The sequence below is a fragment of the Zonotrichia leucophrys genome, chromosome 5, assembly GCF_028769735.1.
Source record: "Zonotrichia leucophrys gambelii isolate GWCS_2022_RI chromosome 5, RI_Zleu_2.0, whole genome shotgun sequence".
Classification (NCBI taxonomy): Eukaryota; Metazoa; Chordata; class Aves; order Passeriformes; family Passerellidae; genus Zonotrichia; species Zonotrichia leucophrys.
The window spans coordinates 24029572-24048077 of NC_088175.1; the positions used below are offsets into that span (position 1 = coordinate 24029572).

The 18506-nt window shown below is 41.3% G+C and overlaps 1 protein-coding gene across 2 annotated transcripts in view; it reads left to right on the forward strand.

Annotated features, from left to right (window-relative positions):
* Positions 1-280: 280 nt before the first annotated feature.
* The window catches only part of STXBP6 (syntaxin binding protein 6), a 98436-nt gene continuing 80210 nt past the window's right edge, over positions 281-18506 (forward strand). The window contains exon 1 of one of the 2 annotated variants that reach the window (XM_064714878.1): positions 281-443. The gene's annotated coding sequence lies outside the window, so the exon portion shown is untranslated. Of the gene's footprint in view, positions 444-989; positions 1147-18506 lie in introns of those variants that run through there. The other variant, XM_064714877.1, reaches the window with a different exon arrangement.

Sequence of the window (18506 nt, forward strand, 5' to 3'; positions counted from 1 at the left end):
TATTCACTAACGGAAGTTGTACCAACTACAATTCACATTGACAATCATACAAAAACTCAGCGTTAAACATTGTAAAATAAAGTACAAAAATATTTTGCAATGTTGTGAATGTTTATTTTCTAACTAACTGGCTCATTATTTCCAAGCATTACATTCCCAGCATTGCCACAGTGGACACACAGCAATGCGTGTGGCCGAGGATCTGGACACGTCACTGACACCCAATGTAGAAATACAATAACAGCATTTGTTTCCAGCCTTATCCTCCGAGCGTGGAGGAACAGCCCGCTGTGATTCGTGTGACGCTTTAGCGGGAGACAATGCCTTCCAGGAACGTCGCTGGGGGCCTGGCAGCGATCGCACACCTGACCGCTCCCGGGATCTCGGCGGGCCGCTGGGAAGAGCCGAGCCCGACTCCCGCCCCGCGGGCTTTCTGTGCCAAGGTGAGAACGCGTGTCTGTTTCCAGCACGTTTAGCGCTGCAAAACTCTCCAGAGAGCTGAAAGGGCGCTTTATACGTTCATTTTGGAGGTCTGCCCGTCTAAACTCTCAATTCCGGCGCCGGGCTCCTCCGCCTGCCCTAGCGGCTCCGGCGGGACTCCGGCCGCGGCGGAACCCGGCCCGCGGGAGCCCTCCCGGCCGCGGCGGGCGCACGCCTGTCCTGCGGAGCGCTCTCACGGAGCGGCGCTGCCGCCAGCCCGGCTCCACGGTGGCCCCGCGGGCGCGGAGGCGGCGCGCAGCCCCCGAGCAGCAGCGTTTGGGGTTCCCTCCCTTCAGCGCTCCCAAACTCCGTTCCAACGCGCTTATTTCCTCCTGCCTCCCAAGCCAGCTTCCTGCCCGCGCAGCCACCGCTTCTCCCCAGCATCCCGCCCGCCCCGCCGCGCCACGCCGCCGGTTCGCGGGCGGCCCGGGACGGTGGCGGCGGGGGCGGTGGGCGGCCCGCGGGCGGCCCCGATTGGCGCAGCCGGCGCACGTGGGGCCGCCCTCACGCCTCGGCGCTGGCAGCGCGGCCGCCGCCGCGGGGCACGGCAGGGCAGGGCGGGGGAGCGCACCGGGCTCCGCTCCGCGCGGGTCTCCGCGCACCGCACACGGCGCTGCGGCGGGGAGGGCAGAGAAGAGAGAGGAGTCAAGCCGAGCCTGTGGAAAGGTGGGTGTGGAGGGGGGCCGGCGCCGCGCTGCGGGTCGCGGTGTCCGTGGGGTGGGCGATGTGCCCGTCGGCTCCCTCGGTGGCGCGCCGCGCTCGCCCCGTTGGGGCTGCCGGCTGCGCGGCGCCCGCGGGCGGAGCTCTCGGAGGGAGCGGGCCGGCGAGTTAGTGATCAACTCCGCGGCGGCGTCCCCCGCCCCGGCACGGCGCCGGGACCGCCTGGGCGCGCCGGGGGTGCCGGGCCGAGGCAGCCGGGCGTGCACCCCGGGGCGAGGCGGCCGTTCCGGGGGCGGCCGGGGCCGCGGGGCTCCGCCGAGCGCGGCTGGGGCGAGGCGGGCGGCGCGTCCGGCAGCGCAGCCCTTCAGCCCTCGCCGTCGGAGGCTGCGGGAGCGGGGCGGCCCGGCCCTGCAGCCCCGGCACGGGAGGCTGTGCTCCGACACCGGCCCCGAAATCTGCCTGGAGCCGCTGCTGCAGCCCGGAGGTGGTCGGTCCCTGTCGACCGTCCTCGGGAGGCTCTGCGGGTGATGAAGAGCAGCACAGAACCGGCCAGTAAATGTTAAGCTGATGCACTGCTCCCCTTCCAACACGATGTTTCAAGAGCAACCTTGTCAGTCCGGTGGACCGACCACCACCATCTTCCCGCTTTCTGTTTGAGCCAGCTTTGCTAATGGAAAAAAGTAAAATTTACAGTAGCGGTAGTCATTACCCACTTGTGATGGATAATCCACAGCTGATGAAATCTGAAGTTCAAGGAAATATTTACCATTATTTAGAGAAATGTGTTATTCTTTTTTCATCATATTTTGCCCCCTGTCAAACAGAGGAGCTTATGTTTAAGGAATTGCATCACTTTGCAAATCCCTCTATCTTTCTCTAAATATAAGCTGTCTTAGGATGTCTTCAACTTGGCTGTTTTCCTTTTGTGAGTCAGAGCTAGTGTTGCTGCTTTTCATTGCTTGAACGGGCTCCACAGACCCATGACACCTCTCTTCAGAGTTTTAAGAGTTGTTGCTCATGTGATGGGGATCATCTGGCGACTCTGCTTAACGTTACTGAGGCAGACAGGACCTTTTCCAGCCTAAAATACTGGAAGATGACGATAAGGTATCTTGATTTTCTTTTGATTATGACATCTAATCAGTGCTGCAGTGACTAACCGTAGGGGAGGTCTGTAACGTGTCATCTCTTGTAAGGGAGGAGTAAGCAGAGGGCAGGGAAGTTGTATCTTGCTGGTGATGCATTGCGTTAGCAACCCAGGGGTTTCTTTTTCACATCTGTAGTTTCCAAGCACACTTTACCTCTGATTTTTTCTGTAATTCTAGTAAGTTATTTTAATGAGGCCCTAAGAACTCAAAACATAATGAACACAGAATACTTGTGGTAGTTTGAGTGCAAGTAATCATAATGGGGTCTTGGGCTTTGTTTTATTTTTTTTCCCCATGCTCTGTGAATAGGAATTTACAGCTTCTTGCCCTTAGGAAGAATGTCCCCCATAGGGCTGATCTTGCTCTGCTTGGTAAATACTTGAAAAAGTCACTTTCAGTGAAATGTTTAAGGCCTTTCTGCTTGAGGAAATGCAGTAACATTGTAGTCATGCTACCTTAATTTCCCATCTATTACTCTTGATTTTTTTTAGGACTATGCCTTAAAAGTTGCATGGCACCCTTAAAAATATGCTGAGGTAAAACAGTGAAAATAAAATGTATTGTAACATTTTGAGTGTAGAGTGAAAGCACTATTTTGGAAGTTAGCCCGATCACCATTTTGTGATAGCTTCCTCAGGTGAAGGAATTTCCAGGTGGAAAAAAAAGGCTGTGAAGAATTGTGCAATGGAAAGTAAGGGGTATCTTTCCCTTGAGTAAGTGTTTTCTTGGTGACTGAGATTTCTGTTATCTTGCACATGTTGATTTCTCATCTCTATTTCATTTATTCTCAGGTTTCTGAGTGTCTCCTAGACATGGTCGGGATAGGAACATGTAAAGTCAGGGAAGTGTGATGATACCATGGTGTTATGAGCTATAGAAAGGTCAAAGAGAAGTACTTTATGGTTATTTTTCCTTTGAGATTTGTGTTGAAATCACCTCAGTCCTGTGTGGATGTGGGATGTTTGGACAGTGAAAATAATATAATCCATTTATAAAGTCCTCAGTCTGAAGGTTTTGGGTTTTTTTTTGTCCTAATTGAATATTCTTTCTTTGTACTATTTAAGGTTTCTTTTACTAGAAGTTCACTTCTTAAGTAAGATGAATTCATCAATAGGTACTTCTTGTGTTTGTAATGTTGTTACTAGATTAAAGCATACATTTTTGAAAATTTAAAAAAATTAAAAAAAATGCAGCTTATAAGACTATATGGGATATCTTCTGTTTTATAATGAATAAAATTCTATGAAATGCCAGCTCTGCAAAATAGTAGCTGTTAGTTTCCTTTGGGGAGAAGCATGCTGTCTAACTAATAGTGCATTTGTTCTTTCTTCTTTCATTGTAACTTAATGTCTATTTCCAGTGTCCAGCTGGTAAGCTAACATTGCCAAGGTTGTACAACAGTGTTTTAATTGCAGGTGTTTGGATATTATGGTGGTAAGACAAACTTGTCTTCTGGTTTTAGCCAAGCAGGAATGCCATAGCTAGCATGTGTGCAGAGAAAAATCAAGTCCTTCAGGGGAACGCTTAATTTTCCTAGTCCTGGGTTGGTGATCTGGTGATGCTGGGGATTTGAAAAATGGATGAAATAAAAAGCCTTGACATTATTTATATTGTATCCAGACATGCCAGTGAATTCATTAGTACACTTTTGCGTATGACTGCAGCAATTAATGCTGCTTTAACTGTATAGGAGCATGTTTAAATTTAGGCTTTTGGTTTGCTTGTTTCTTGTTCTGAGTCAGGAAATGCAAACTAGGATGTATCTAGTATTTTATCAGTTCTAATAAACATTGTGTGTTTGTTTATGGTTTCTTGTTGTGTAGCTTTCCTTGGTTATACAGATCTTTAATCTTATCCCCAACAAATTTCTTAAGCTTGGAGAAAAGGAGAAGAAAATAGTAATAGTAATTCAAAACAAAGAACTATCTTAACAAGAGAAGGGACTATTGGTTTTCCTGCCTAAATGATGTCATAGAACATTTAGGCTGTAGTGTGCAGGGAGAAAGTAGTTTTAGGGAAGTGGGAGGAAGGACATTGCCTCTTACTACTTTTTTTCCTCCTCTGGGTAACCTGCTATCACAGAAAGGAATGATGATTTTTCTTTCAAAAGCAAATGCATTTCTGAAGCTGTATATAGCAGAAATGGACTCATGAAATATATTCACTGGGTAAGTGAGGGCCAAAAAGATATCAGACCATTTAACAAAATCATTGAATTCAAACTCTTTCAAAATTGCCAGTATCCTCTTCCATCCTGAAAAATCTTTTCCCAGCAGTCCATTTTCTTTTGCGGTATACATTTGTTGGAGGCCCAGTTGGCTTCTGGCATGTGTTGTTCATTGTGGTGCTCTAGAGCTCATAGTTGAGCATTAAGCTGCCTTTTTTTCCATATTAAGCTTGGGCAGACGTCCTCTTCACCTGAGGTTTTTGACACAGACAGTGCTGTGGGGCTTCTTTGTCATAAGTATAAAAGATTCCTTTGCAAATGGGATTGCATGACTGTGAGTTAGCTTGATACATTACGTATTCCTACTTTCCCTTTCATCATTTTTCTTTGCAGATAGTTTTGGGAAAGGATTCCTGCTGTGCTGAAGCGCTGCAGGTCTGGGAGCAGTTTGGACTGTAATGTTCCTGTGTTCTTTACAAGACAGCACTTTATTGGATTTCTGGTGCTTGGAGGACCCAGGTTTCTCTATGTGTGTGTTGTCAGTTTCAGACTTTTATATGTAGATAACAGTGCTAATCTACTGTCAACAGCCCCAAGGGGGAAAAAAGCAGACACTTCTGTAGCATTTTGATTTCCTCAGCGAAACAGGAGCATTGTGGGAGTTCAAGGTTGCTCAGTGGTGCACAATTCTTACCAGTGGCTGTGAATCCAAGTTACTGAAGGTTTTTACGGTCATGAACTGCGGATTAAAGTCCGGCACTAAAAGCTGAACTTGGGGGTTTTTTGCCCTTTTAACTTGGTTCTAGTCTTGCTGTAGACATGAGAATGGTGCCAGCTCCAGGAATCTTTTTTTTTTTTTTTTTTCTGCCTTTACTGTCTTGTGTGGTTTTAAACTTCAGACACTTTCACTTCATTATCTCTTCCTAGAGATTGCATGTGTTTTTTATATATGTGAGGTTTCTAAGTAGTGTAGGACACTCTGTGCAATTACAGACAGATCTGTTAATAATAGGGCAAACCTCCAGATTGTTTGTATCTGTATGAAACACTTAGTATGGAGAGACTTTGGAAAACAGGTTTCTGGGTAGGTTGAGTTTTCTTGTCTGTGCATAAAACAGTGCAATTAAATGTATAACAGTAATAAATAAACTTGTTTTGGAGTAGATTTCAATATAAGAAATTAACATACTCCTACTTAAGCCATGGTTAAATTATTAAGATTCTGCTGCTGTGGAAACAATTCCTTTTTCTTGATGCATCACCATGAGATAAAACTGGAACTGTAACTTCTGTAGAATTTGGTGCTTGCCTGCCATTCATCTGCAAAAAAGAAATACTTATCATTTCTTCTTGCCAACTGTGCTGGCCAACAAGTTTTTTATTTATACATTTTGTTTTTGGGTCTCCTTTACACAGGCCATTCTGTGCTATGTTTGTAGGCTGTTTTAGAAAACACTCTTTTTATCTTGTGAATACTTGCTTGGAGAGCCAAAACAGTAATTCCTTAACTTGACTTATAGGTTTTCTTCAGGGTTGTTGAGGTGCAAAATTGAGATGCAATCTAATATTTTTCCTACCTTTCCACTTGCTAGTGTATTTAGGAGGAGGGGAAGAGCAAACAACTGGCCATATGCAGTATACACTTGGAAAACTCCCTCTTGGTAATTAATAGAAATTCTAGGATGTTCATGAGCTTCCTCTTGAATTGTTTGCCTTTAATGGGCCATTATATGAGCATATCAACTTTCTGTATTCATTTAAAGCTACACAATGGTCAGTTCAACATTGTTAATCATATATGGAAAGAAAGAAGGAAAGAATATGATCAGTTATTGACACATTGGAATTACACAGTGAGTTCCTGTTAGTTAATTTATTTCCTTGAGCTTGTACAGCAGGTTCCTGACGATGTAATAAAGTGTCCAAGTGCTTTGATATACCCAGAGCTTAGTGACTAGTCTGTAAACACCTCTGTGACTTACATATAAACATGGCAAATAGTTTTTTGAAGTGGCAGTTTGTTCAATCAACTCTACCCTTTAACAGCAAGCACTTGTCAGTCTGTGGGATGCCATGCTGGGGCCTTAGGCTTTCAGGCAGCGTGGGGAAAGGATGGGTGCTCAGAGATGTGCTCTGCTCACGTGTGCCAATGCAAAGGGGCTTCTTTCTGGCTTCCAGCTAGCCACCAGCTCCTTGCTGGTAGGCATCCACTGCAGGTGGGCTCTGCACCTGGGCCTTTGCCACGTTTTTCATTGCATGAAAGTTACAAGATTCAGAGGGACAAAAAAAAGTGTCTGGTGTCTTTCCACAGGAAAGGGCCAACAAAAAACTTGTATTCAGGTGCCCTTAGTGTCTTAAGGACAGATTTAAAGGGGGGTGCTTAAACTCCAAATTTACAAGTTTTGTCATTTTAAATCTAGATCTATGCTGAAGGGGTTGCCTTAAAAAAGCAGTCTGACTTTAAAAAACAAAAACCCCCAGAAGATCACAGAACCGTAGAACAGCTGAGTTTGGATGGGACCTCTGGAAGTTCCTTTTTACAGTTTTATTATACCACACTCTTTTAGGAGAAGAGCTGTGTTAAGCTTAGCTTTTTTTGGACAGTGCTCTCAAGTCCATGGTGTGATTCTTGGGCTTGTCTGTGCAAGGCCAGGAGTTTGACTTCATGATCTTTGAGGGTCCAACTCATTCCAACTCAGGATGCTCCATGATTTGTTTTGCAAGATATAGAAAGGAAGTTGCAGCTTGTAAATATGGAGGTTCACTAGTATGAGGGGATATCAAACAAAGACGACTTTGTTTTGTAAGCAGACAGCTGAGTGAAGTCAGAGGCACATTCACAGATGGAATGGAGTTGTTGGTTACTGGAACTGAAATTTTCCTAACTTACATTTTTTTGAACCTTAAATGAGGACCTTTTAAGAATCGTCTTACATTGTGCCCAAGCTATTAATTTTTGTCTCGATCAGTACAGAATTTCAGTTTCAGTATGAACGCACTTTCAATATGTTCTTTGAAAAAACATTATTCTTGACTGATTTTAGTAAAACTCACAACCTAAGAAAATTAATGTGTCAATTATTTATTTAAAACATTGGTTTTACTGTAGCCTGTGTGCATTTTCAGCTGTTCAGAAGTGACTGTCAGAGGAGCAAAGAATGATTCAACAGCATATGAGGTGCTGGATGCTTCCCACATCATTGGTAACGTATGATCTGTATTTGAAAAATGTAACCAAGACTGAATCTTTACATGTTTTCATGTTTCTTTTTCTGGGCAATTGACTAGTTTGGCTATAACATCAGACTGCATTTGCTATAAGTTAGGGTATTTGGATCACTTTCAGTTTACCAGAGCCTGAAACATACATACCGAAATTCACAATGGAAGTGTTTGTTTGAAGATTCTGATTTAATTTAACTCCTGTGGAAGCTAAAGGCTGTAGCTGACTTCACTGGGACTTGAACAGAGCAGGTAGGCAAGCTTTGTCCCACAGAGTTTCTTTAATGTTTCTGTTTCCTGTGTATTTACTAAGGCTTCAGATGTTCCTTAGTGTGTAACTATAGGGCTGGGTAATGTGTTCCATAGATGCTGAGATGCAGTTACAGTATATAAACTATTGTTTAAATATCCAAATACAAGATTAAGTATTTGCCATAGGTGATCAGTTGTACCTTGCAGAGTTGTTAATTAGACACAGATTGTGTTTTTGACTGAGTCTGGGCTTAAAATGAGTCTCTTTTATGTCAGTTCTGCATTGACTTGTAAGTTAATGCTGTCTACTTAGGCACCTGATTGTCTTCTGACCTGAGGTGTCCACATTTCCTGTCAAGTCAGTGGAAGGAGCTGAAAGCCTTGGGGGCATGAATCACAGCATTGTAGTGTTTCACAAAATAGTAATGACATTACTTCAGTAAGCAGTATTAAAAAGCATGAACAGAAGAAATAGTTTTTATGTGCGTTGGGAGTAAGGCAATACAATTTTGTCACTGCTGTGTTAGCTGAAGGTAGCTGTGTCTGTTGGGTTCCACCTCATTTACACATCTTGACACGCCACTGTCCCTGCTCGCCCCAGTTTGCCAAGGTCATACTGAATTGTGGGTGGTTCTTGTCCCCAGCCCAGGAAAGCAGATGCTTGGGGGTGTCTCTTGAGAACGCTTTGGGAAGGTAAGCTAACTGATTATCTGTGAAATTTTCCAGGACTTAGGACCTCTAACTTACTTTAATGATTTGATGGGATCTGAAATATGGCATTTAGTGTCTTAAAAGTAAATTCCTTGTGTCCAATATGATATTTTAACTCAGAGCCCTTATCTGACCAAAGGCTAATGTGACAGCCTTTAAAGGATTAAGAAACCAGTGTGCCTATACCTCGATAAAGGAATTTAGTAGATAGGAGCCATGTATAGGGCACCTTCAGGTCTTTGTGCGATTACATAAAAGACTAGTTTCAGGTTCTGTTTGGTTGCTAAACAGTGTTTCATTTTAGGGGACGAGAAATCTGCAATTAAAAAATATTAGACTTCAGTAACTTCTAATTTTTTTAGGGGGCAAACATTATGCATTTCAACCTCCAAAAAAGGCAAATTCAAGGAAAAGCTCTGTAAGCTAAGAAATTGGCTGGATTTAGTCATGTCATGTAAAACAACAGTGCATTAAACTGCCCTTCTTTTTCTTTCAGTGGTGTTTATTGTGAAAGATACAACAGTGTTTTGGAGTGGGAGTATAAGGGCTTATGATGGTTCCAGATGCCTGTGGGTCCAGTTCTACTCCTAGTTACTTCTGTATAAATCTTCTCATCATTCTTGTAGAAATGATTGCTTATTTGTGAGAGTGGGCAGGTCTGGGCTGAGGCAAGGCTTGATCCTGTTGTCCTTGGAGTGCAATAACAGTGCTTCTGCATTCCTCTTAAGGGGCTGATAAGACCACGTTTGTAACTCTGCTTTCTGTTCCTCTCCACTAGTTTATTAGGGAGCTGGTTTAGTTTTCTGGATGTTTGGGTAAAGAAAACTGAGAATTCTCCAGAAGTATCAGACACTTAATTTCATGTTTGTTCCCTGTGGAAACTTGTGAAGCAGGATATAGTCAAGATGCTGACATAGCTTGTGATTAGTTGCTTGTTTCAGACAGTAATAGCTGATGTCTTCAAATCTTAACTTGGTAATACTGACTGGTTTTGTGTGTGAAAGTAGGCTTGGTGTTAATTCAAAAGCTAAATGTGCAGTTTTGTTCTTGCTTTTTCTCTTCTATTTGGTTACAGTGGAAAGTGCAGGAATGGATTGTCTTTGACAGTAACCCAGGTACCACTTCGGGGTGCTAAGTGAGGCTTCCTTCCAGCTCTCTCTGAGCAGTGATTAAGCTGAAGAATTCATTTGTGCAGCTCTGTAACACTGACCTGATGGTCCCCTAAGTGCTTAGCAGATGCCAAACTCTCCCATACATTCATGAGCTGGGTGTGGTGACCCCTCATTTTCTGCAGAAGGAAATGATCTTAAATGAGTTGTTCAAGGTGATATCTGTAGTAAAACTGTGATAAGACATCTTTCTAGTTCTGTTTTTATAGATTATCAGTGTATCAGACTTTATCTTTTAAGCAATTCAGTAAGAAATTTGTAATCAACTCTGTGTGCATTTGAAGGCCTCTTAAAATTTGTGAATTCATCTCATGGAGAATCTTGCCCAATATATAACAAAAACATCTTCCCTTTCCCACTTATAACAAACGTGTTACTTAGGTTTTTAGAGTAAAACAGGCAGTGATGTATATGGACTGTTTTTCTGTCTCTTTCATGGTGCATCTGTTGTGTCTTCCTCTGTGTCTGACATAGTTTGTGCATGTACCCCACACATAGTCTGTGCATGTCTGTGCACAGAAGGAAGTGAATTTTCACAGGTGGAGCAATAAAAGCCACCCATGTGAAGGTGTAGTGTCTGGATGTTTCGTAGGGAGCTGGTTTGATGGCTGTGAGCATTTTCTCACTTCCTGCTGGTGACAAAGCAGTAAATCCCAGGTTGTTTTTCTCTATGTTCCCCCCACTGTGTGGATTTATTTCATGTTCGTACAGCACAGGCTTATCTGAACTTCAGGATGTTCCCAGCTTTGACATGAGCGCTCATACTTACTTTTGCCTTTTCATTTAAACATTTCTCCTCCCTCCATTTTCAAAAGGGTGGCATGAGGTGAGGTTGACAATTGATGTCTGTTATGACTAAAAGGGAACCTTGCTTTTCTGATAGAGGGGTAAATACATAATTTAGCTTGCAGTAAGAGGAAAGTGCTTTTCATTTCACTCGGTGAGCTATGCTGAGGAGGGGTTGTCAGGGGTTCAGAAAAGTGGAATCCAGACTGTGATATACTGTATTGTAGTATGTTATGCTGAATAAAATTTCCTGAAAATAGAAAAGAGATATTAGAGGACTCCCAGGAAATGCAGCAATTCCCCTAGAAACATGTCTGAGATGGGAGGAAATGAGAGTTCAGCACCACTGAAACACAGAGAGGTGCAATGAGTTGTCTTCTGAGGTGTGGGAGCTATGGGAGGTATTTATCTGATTAATGAACCAGTAGCACTGGTTCAGCTGGCTTCCATGGACGAGGATTATTCCTGTAACATGGTCTCAGCTGTGTCTAATCTCCTTCTAATGTCACTCTTCGTTTTCTGCCTTTATAATTTTGTCTGTTTTTTCTTCATTTCTCACTATTTTTTATCTTAGCATCCTTTGTACATTATTTTAATCATGGGACTGTTCTCTTTCAAACCTCATTTAGCAGTCCCTAGGGATTTCTTAAGGGCCTTAATAGGTGTGTATTTCCCTGTCATGTGTCAGTTTAAACATTAACTTTGGCATCTTTAGTCAAAGAATGTTGACTAGAGATTGATTTCCTCTATTTATAGGTGAGTTCTCACCTTTCTTCATGTTCTTACTTCTTCATTTAAATAATAACCCTTTTTCTAGTTTATCTTAGAAACAAGGTAACTTTGGGAAGAGTAAGATGTGACCCACATGACTGGAAAAGGGGAAGAATTTTGCCCATCTTGAAAAGGGATAGAAAGGAGGATCCTGAAAGCTACCAACTTGCCAACCTCACCTCTGTGCCTGAGGAGGTCATGGAACAGATGCTCCTAGAAGCCATGCTAGGGCACATTGAGGACAGGCAGGTGACTTGAGATAGCCAGCATGACTTCACCCAGGGCAGTCCTGCCTGATCAAGTGGCCTTCTATGTTGGAGTGACTCCATCAGTGGACAAGGGAAGCTATAGATGTCATTTATCTGGACCTTGGACATGGTCCTTCCCAACATCCGTCTCTTTAAACTGGAGAGAGAAGGATTTGCTGGGTGGACTGTTAAATGGATAAGAAATTGGTTGGATAGTCACATCCAGAGGGCAGTAGTCAACTGCTCAGGGACAAGGGACATCAGTGACAAGTGTTGTTCCCTAGGGATCTGTAAAGTGTGTTTTATAGTATATTCTTCGTTGATATAGACAGGGATTGAGTGCGCCCTCAGCAAGTTTGCAGGTGACACCAGGCTGAGTGTGTAGTTGACACACCTGAAGGATGGGATGCCATGTAGAGCGACCTGAACAACCTCAGGAACTGTGCCCATGGGAGTCTTAGGAGTTCTAACAAGACCAGGTGCTGGTGCTGCACCTTGGCTGGGGCAACCCCTGGTATCAGCACAGGCTGGGGATGAGCAGCCCTGCCCAGAGGGACTTGGGGCTGCTGCTGCCTGAGAGGCTGCACATGAGCCAGCCTTGTGTGCTGGAACTGGATAACCTTTAAGTCCCTTCCAACCCAAGCCATTCCATGTGACTTAGTTTGTAGTTTCCATTTCCCTCCACTTGCAATTCTACTCCCCTTTCACAATGTTTCTTCTGAGTTGCATACTTTAAATGAAACAACAAAGTTATTGATGATAAGGGGTGAAAGGTAAGTGTTCTACAAATGCCACTGTGGTATGTTCTGGATCTTTCCAGGTATGTTACTGCACTCTGTGACAGCATGTGAAATATTCCACACACATTGAGTAAATAATAGGTGTTAGGAATAAATGCTTTTAAGTTAGCAGAGCTGGGTGACTTGTTTCTGAACATCTTAAAATGAAAAGTCTGAAGAAATGTAGATAGAATAAGGAAAGACCTGGAATTATGTTAGATATGTAATTAAATGGTTGCTTCTTATTCTGTTGTAGAACAAAAGAAGCCAATGCTTTGCCAGTGCTGAAGGGTCACTGAAAAGAAAAAGACAAATTTGAAATTGTGGGTGGTTGTTTGCCTCGGTATGGTGCTGGCAAGTCTAATATACTTTATTATGTGCAGAGTATTCTGTATTTAATTAAGCTTAAAATGTGAGTAATGTACATTCAAACACAAGAGAAATGCATCTGTTATCTTTTAATCTTTCATTGAATGGAGCAATTGATTTCGGTGTAGGATTATCTGTATTACAGGGTGCAGGACACTGAAGGGCTGCTTCCACTTTTGGCTGGCATTTTTCATTGTTCTAAAATGTCTGAGCACTTTAAGTATGGGTAATATATATATAATACTTTGAATTTTCTATTGTGTTTCTTTAAAATTACTGGTTAAAGGTTATCTTTAGTACATAATTTACATTATTTCTAAATTAATTACATATGTATGTGTACCTGAGATCTTTGCTTTTTAAGAGGTGAATTTGCATCTCTGCATAACCACAATATTTTGGTTTTTTTGTTTTGGTCTTTGGCCCACATGGACATCTGAGGCAAAAACATTTTTGGAAGGTTTATTAGCAGTAGATCCTTGCTTGATTCCAGATGGAAATCTCTCAGTTCTCTTGGGGGTCCTATGAAATTGTTCTTTCCTACAGTAATAAAATAGTCTCTCAAGTACAAATGGTGCTAGAATTGTCAAGCTGAGCGAGCAACTAAAACTAATGAGTTGCAAAGAATTCCAAGTATGCATCTGGCTTTAAGGCTATACCCACAGTTTTGTGATATCTTTATTTGGGAAAACATCTCTTGCTTTCTTTACTTGCTGTGCAGATGGCCATACAAAAGATTGCTCTTTGAAGAAAGACTAAAACATCAGTAGGCATAGTAGATAAAAGCACAGAATGCACTTAACACTCTCTTTCTTAATTTCAGAATCTTTCTCATGAGGATTTAGAAGCAGCTCTTATAATGATGTAGCTTTTGAGAAATTAGTATCCTTGTAGAAGCTAGATGAAAGCCTTTTAAGAAGTTGTAAGAACAATATTTGTACCATGTGCTGTGTGCCTACATTCATGGCTCCTTTATTATAGATCTTGATTTTTACAGAGCTGCCTGTCCTTGCAAACCTTTCTGTATGAAATTTTCTTGGAGAGACAGAAGGTTCTAAAATACTAATAGATCTTGTAGTCTATAATACAAGTGTACTTTGCAAATGAAATGCTTCTTTCTTTTTTCAGCAAATGGAGTAATGTGAATACTTTTTTGAAGAAAAAACCAAAACCCTAAGCTTCCCCTTCCCTCCTTTTCTCCCTGACCAAAGTATTTTGGGATATTAGCTTTAAAATGTAGTTGACTCTTCTTTTCATTTTCGAAAATGTTCTAACATGTAGACAAGAGTAGTAAAAAATTTTAATCACTGCAATCCTGATAATATCCCACTTTTTAAAAAGTTATTAGTTCTGTTGGACTCTTGGAAGTATATGAACTTATGGAAGACTAAGTTCAGCTACCTTAGTGATGAATGACCAGAAGAAAGCACATCTAAATTCCATTTAGGGTGCAGTAATACCCTAATAAGGATATTGCTTAGTGGGTCTCTTTTTTGAAACTTCTCTTCCTCTCTGTATACAGCGTGTTTCATTGGTGGCCTTGCTGTACTTGTCAGGCTCAATAAAGGCGGTTAGTTCATATTGTGACTCAGCATCACCCCTGAAATGTATACTGTACATCTGCATTGCATGTAAACTCACTATTAAAAACCCCCAAGCAACTTTTTAGTATTTCTTATATCTACCAAGGCTTAGATTCAGACCTTTGAGTTTCTGGGTGGGTTATTTTGCTTGAAAACTGAAACTTACATAGGCAACCCTGAGAAACTGTTGTGATGGTAACATGATAGCTGATACTTACTGGGTTAGGATGAAAATGTTATTTGCAAAGTGAATGTGTGCAGAATCAAACGGATCTGCCTTATCTCTGTGAGGTGTGGGAAATTTTTGGTTCATTCGAGGTTGATGTGCCTTTGTCTTTTGTTTATACTGTGTTTTATTTTATTAGTGATAACATCTATGATAAAATGCATGGCTGAATCCTTGCATAATGGGAAAGCTACTGAAAGAGCTCTTAAATATAAGTAATTATCTGTAAGGCCTTACCTGCCTGTCCTGAAGATCTCTCCCAGGGATTTCTCCAGTTGTTGAACATAATGAGCACAGACCATCATTAACTTTAAAGATACTTGTGTGCCTCACAGGATTCTGGGTCCCTGTTGAATGGATAACACTTACTGATTGTCTTGGAGGAAAACATTTCTCCTTTCTTTTAAGTCTGTCCTGTCATTGTTGCACATTTGTCTTTATATAAAAGTCAGTAGGGATTCCCTTCCTTTTCTTGTTTTCTTAAGTTTCTTTCTCATGGTTCTGGTGTTACATACTCGGATTGCCTGTCTTTTAGCTTCTGTTTCATTCCTTCACCAAATTTCACATAGGTATGGGTGGTTAAAAAGACTCTAGTTGCATTGGTTGCCTACTCAGGTTACAGCATGATTAGTGTGAAAGCTTGATATTGAAAGGAGAAGATTTCAAAGATAAGTGTTAAACTACCAGCAAAAATGTACAAAACCTTGATATTTAACAAGATGTAGAATGCCATGCACACTTCAGTAAAGACTATTGATCACAGTACTCACAGAAGTGTATTAATAATCTAGATAAGATTTTAGCAATCTAGAACAATCAATCCTAGTTGATTCAAATTTGCTTAAAAATATTTTCCTTCTGACTTCAGTGTACATTCTCACACTTCTCTGGCCTTGCCACTGTATTGTAGCAGGGCTTACACCCCCTGAGTAAAGCTATTTTTAATTCCTTTTAGGAATTAATAGAGGAGGGAATTGTTTCTGGTGAAGCCAGAGCTGTGTACAAGGAAGTACTAGGTCTGAATTGTTCTTATTACAGTTGTGAAAAGGCATCAGAGCGGTAAATAGTTCTGTTGTATAGCAGGAAAGACAAAAGACAGTAAACATTTGCATTTGATCTTGAATCTGATTTATTTAGTTTATTTAACAAGGCTATCTGCTTTGACTGTAGAAGAGCAGGAACTTTTGGTGATAAGGTGAGTAGCAATTTGAGTCTCCATTTATGCCTTTCCTCTGGTGTTTGTACCTTGGGCTTACTGGGTGTCACATACCTTGAAGCAGTTAATAGATCTGCAAAAGCTAGAAGGAATACTGCTCACATTTGAATGCTCAGCAAACATATGTACGTTATTTTAGGAAACCTGACAGGTCTTAGAGTAAACTTAAAAGTCACCAAATGTACTGGTACACTGAGAACACATCTCCTCAGTGTGAATACAGCTGCACTACCCTCCTGACTACTGGGAGATAAGATCCTGGGAGGGGTGAGTTCTCCTAACAGAAGGCAGAGAAAACCTGCTGATGTTTGAAGGACCTAGTTCTTTCTGTGTGTGAAGTGCAGTTAGCATCATCTTTGCAGCACAAGGGAAGAGAGAATGAGGTAACCTTCTTGTGAGAACTTCAGAGTCCACACTGACTGGGCTTGAAAGCACTGTATGAAAACATTCTGTAGTTTTCTGTCCCAGCAATAGTGTAGCCTGGGAATAGGGCTGAAGACTATGGTTAATATCTTTGGGGTGTTGACAAATTGCAAATGAAAAAAGATTACTTGGGCTTGAAGGGAAGATTCAAGATTGTATTCATCTTCTTTCATTGTCAATTACAGCAGAAATAGCCGGAATAACATGTTAATTTCAAGTAGACTGTCCAGCGTAGATTTAAAAGCTCTGAAATATGTAAACTCACATTTGTTCATGAAACTTGGGTAACTTGAAGCAAGTTGGGAATGTTGTTCTGCCTTTCACCTGCACCCCTCCACTCACATTTTGAAATTATATTGGGATTGTACCACCGATTTCTGTCATGTGTGGTTGCAGTGTTGTAGGTTTCTGCCTCTCCTTAAATGAAGGTAAGAAAAATGACATAATTCCTATTGTCATTGAAAGCGTGTTGTTGAGTAATAACAATGAGGGCATTTTATTAAAGCTGTAAAACTGTCCTAGATCTCTCTCTCTCATCAAAACCTTGTTCTTCAAACAAGACTGAAATACTCCAAAATGTAGTCTGCCAATATATGTGAACTAGAAGACACAGGCTCAAAGATCAGACACAACGTAGTGTAAGCACTTACTGAAACTAAGTTTATGTAAAAAGTGGTAGTAGGTAATTTCTTTTTTTTTTTTGTCTTCTTTGGGCTAAAGCTAATAAAAGCAGACTTGTGTGGATCAGAATTGGTAATATTCCACAGATATGGCATTCAGATCCAACACTTTGCTCGTAATTCCTTTTCTTCTGTATCACCTGCATAGTACTGCTGTCTCCTTCTCCCCCAAAAAATGTACTCTGGAGATCCATAAATAGGGAAGTTATTTCATCTCCTGTAACCAGCTAAGTTCATTATCACTTCTGTGTATTCAGGTTGTGGTATGAAATTTGCAGATTTTAATTGCTCAAGACATTCCTCAAAACTATATCAAAACAGTAAGCACAGGACGGGAGTTACAGCTTGATGGAGTTGAAGTACAGGTGTTGAACAGAAAGTAGTACTGTGGTGAATAAATAATCATGTGCCTGGATTACCATAATAATTTTAAAGGATATTGGGGCTGATTTAGCATAGAGACAAACTTTTTTTTTCTTGAACTACATAATGAGAGGAAACATTACAGTAAGAGACAGACTGTTCCTGCCAGACACTAGAATTATGACTGCATTGATAAAGTTAGTTGGGATGATTTTTTTCCTTTCTAAGGTGGAGGTGGCAATTCCTCTTTTAGAATATGATTTTTGAGATCTTCTGTTAATATGTGCAACAGTGAGACTGCCAGAAAATGGTTTTCTAAAAATGCAATCTCTTAAGTCAACCAAATGCTTCATTGCAAGCAGTTTCTTTTAACCCACAAGTCAGTAGGCATCAATCCTGTTTAGTGGTTTGAGTTTTAAAAGGAGAACATTGATGTCACACTGAAGCTTACATAATGCCAGTGGTGGCTGCCTAATACATACTATGAGCTGTTCTAAATTCTAGACTTCACTGATAGTGCAGATACTGTACATAATTTTATGGAAATAGAAATGGATACTCTTCTGGATATTCTTTTCTGCATTGTTTTCCATGTTCAAGATTCAGAATGACCAAAGATGATCCTTTTGCCTACCATTTTCCACCAGTGGGCACAACAATGTTTGTAAATATTTCCAATTTAGCAAAATAAGTTTATGAAGGTAATCAAAGAAAGGTCAGTTTGAAATAGATCAGGAAGAGAAAGGGAACCTTCCCCTGTGATACTGTCCTTCTACTCAGGTGAGAATGGCTTGGAAATCTGACCTTTGCATAGGGGTTTGCTTCTTTTTTTCCCTTTTTTTTCCCTGTTGGTTATTAACAGAGTGGGTATACTGGAGATTAACCTATGTTAAGCCCTCTGTTATAGTATGTGGAGTGCTGTCTCTGAACTCAGATGGGAAGAGGGAATCTTATATGGGCCAGAAAGATAGAATTTATGAATGTGAGTTTTCAAATCTAGTGTTTCATTTCAGTATACTTTCAGTTTACATCTGTTTATGTACTTGACACAGTATTATTACTCATAACTTTAGGATTGACCATTCAATTGTTGTTTTTTTTGTTTTTTTTTTTTTTTTAGTTTTGTATTTTGGAGCATTTCCTATTATTAGACCAACCAAAATGTAACAGTTTGTCTGTGAAGTTGATAATATCTTTTGCTGCTCTGGCTTGAAGAAAGAGGTGTGCTCTCTGCTCATTGATTTACCTCTTTG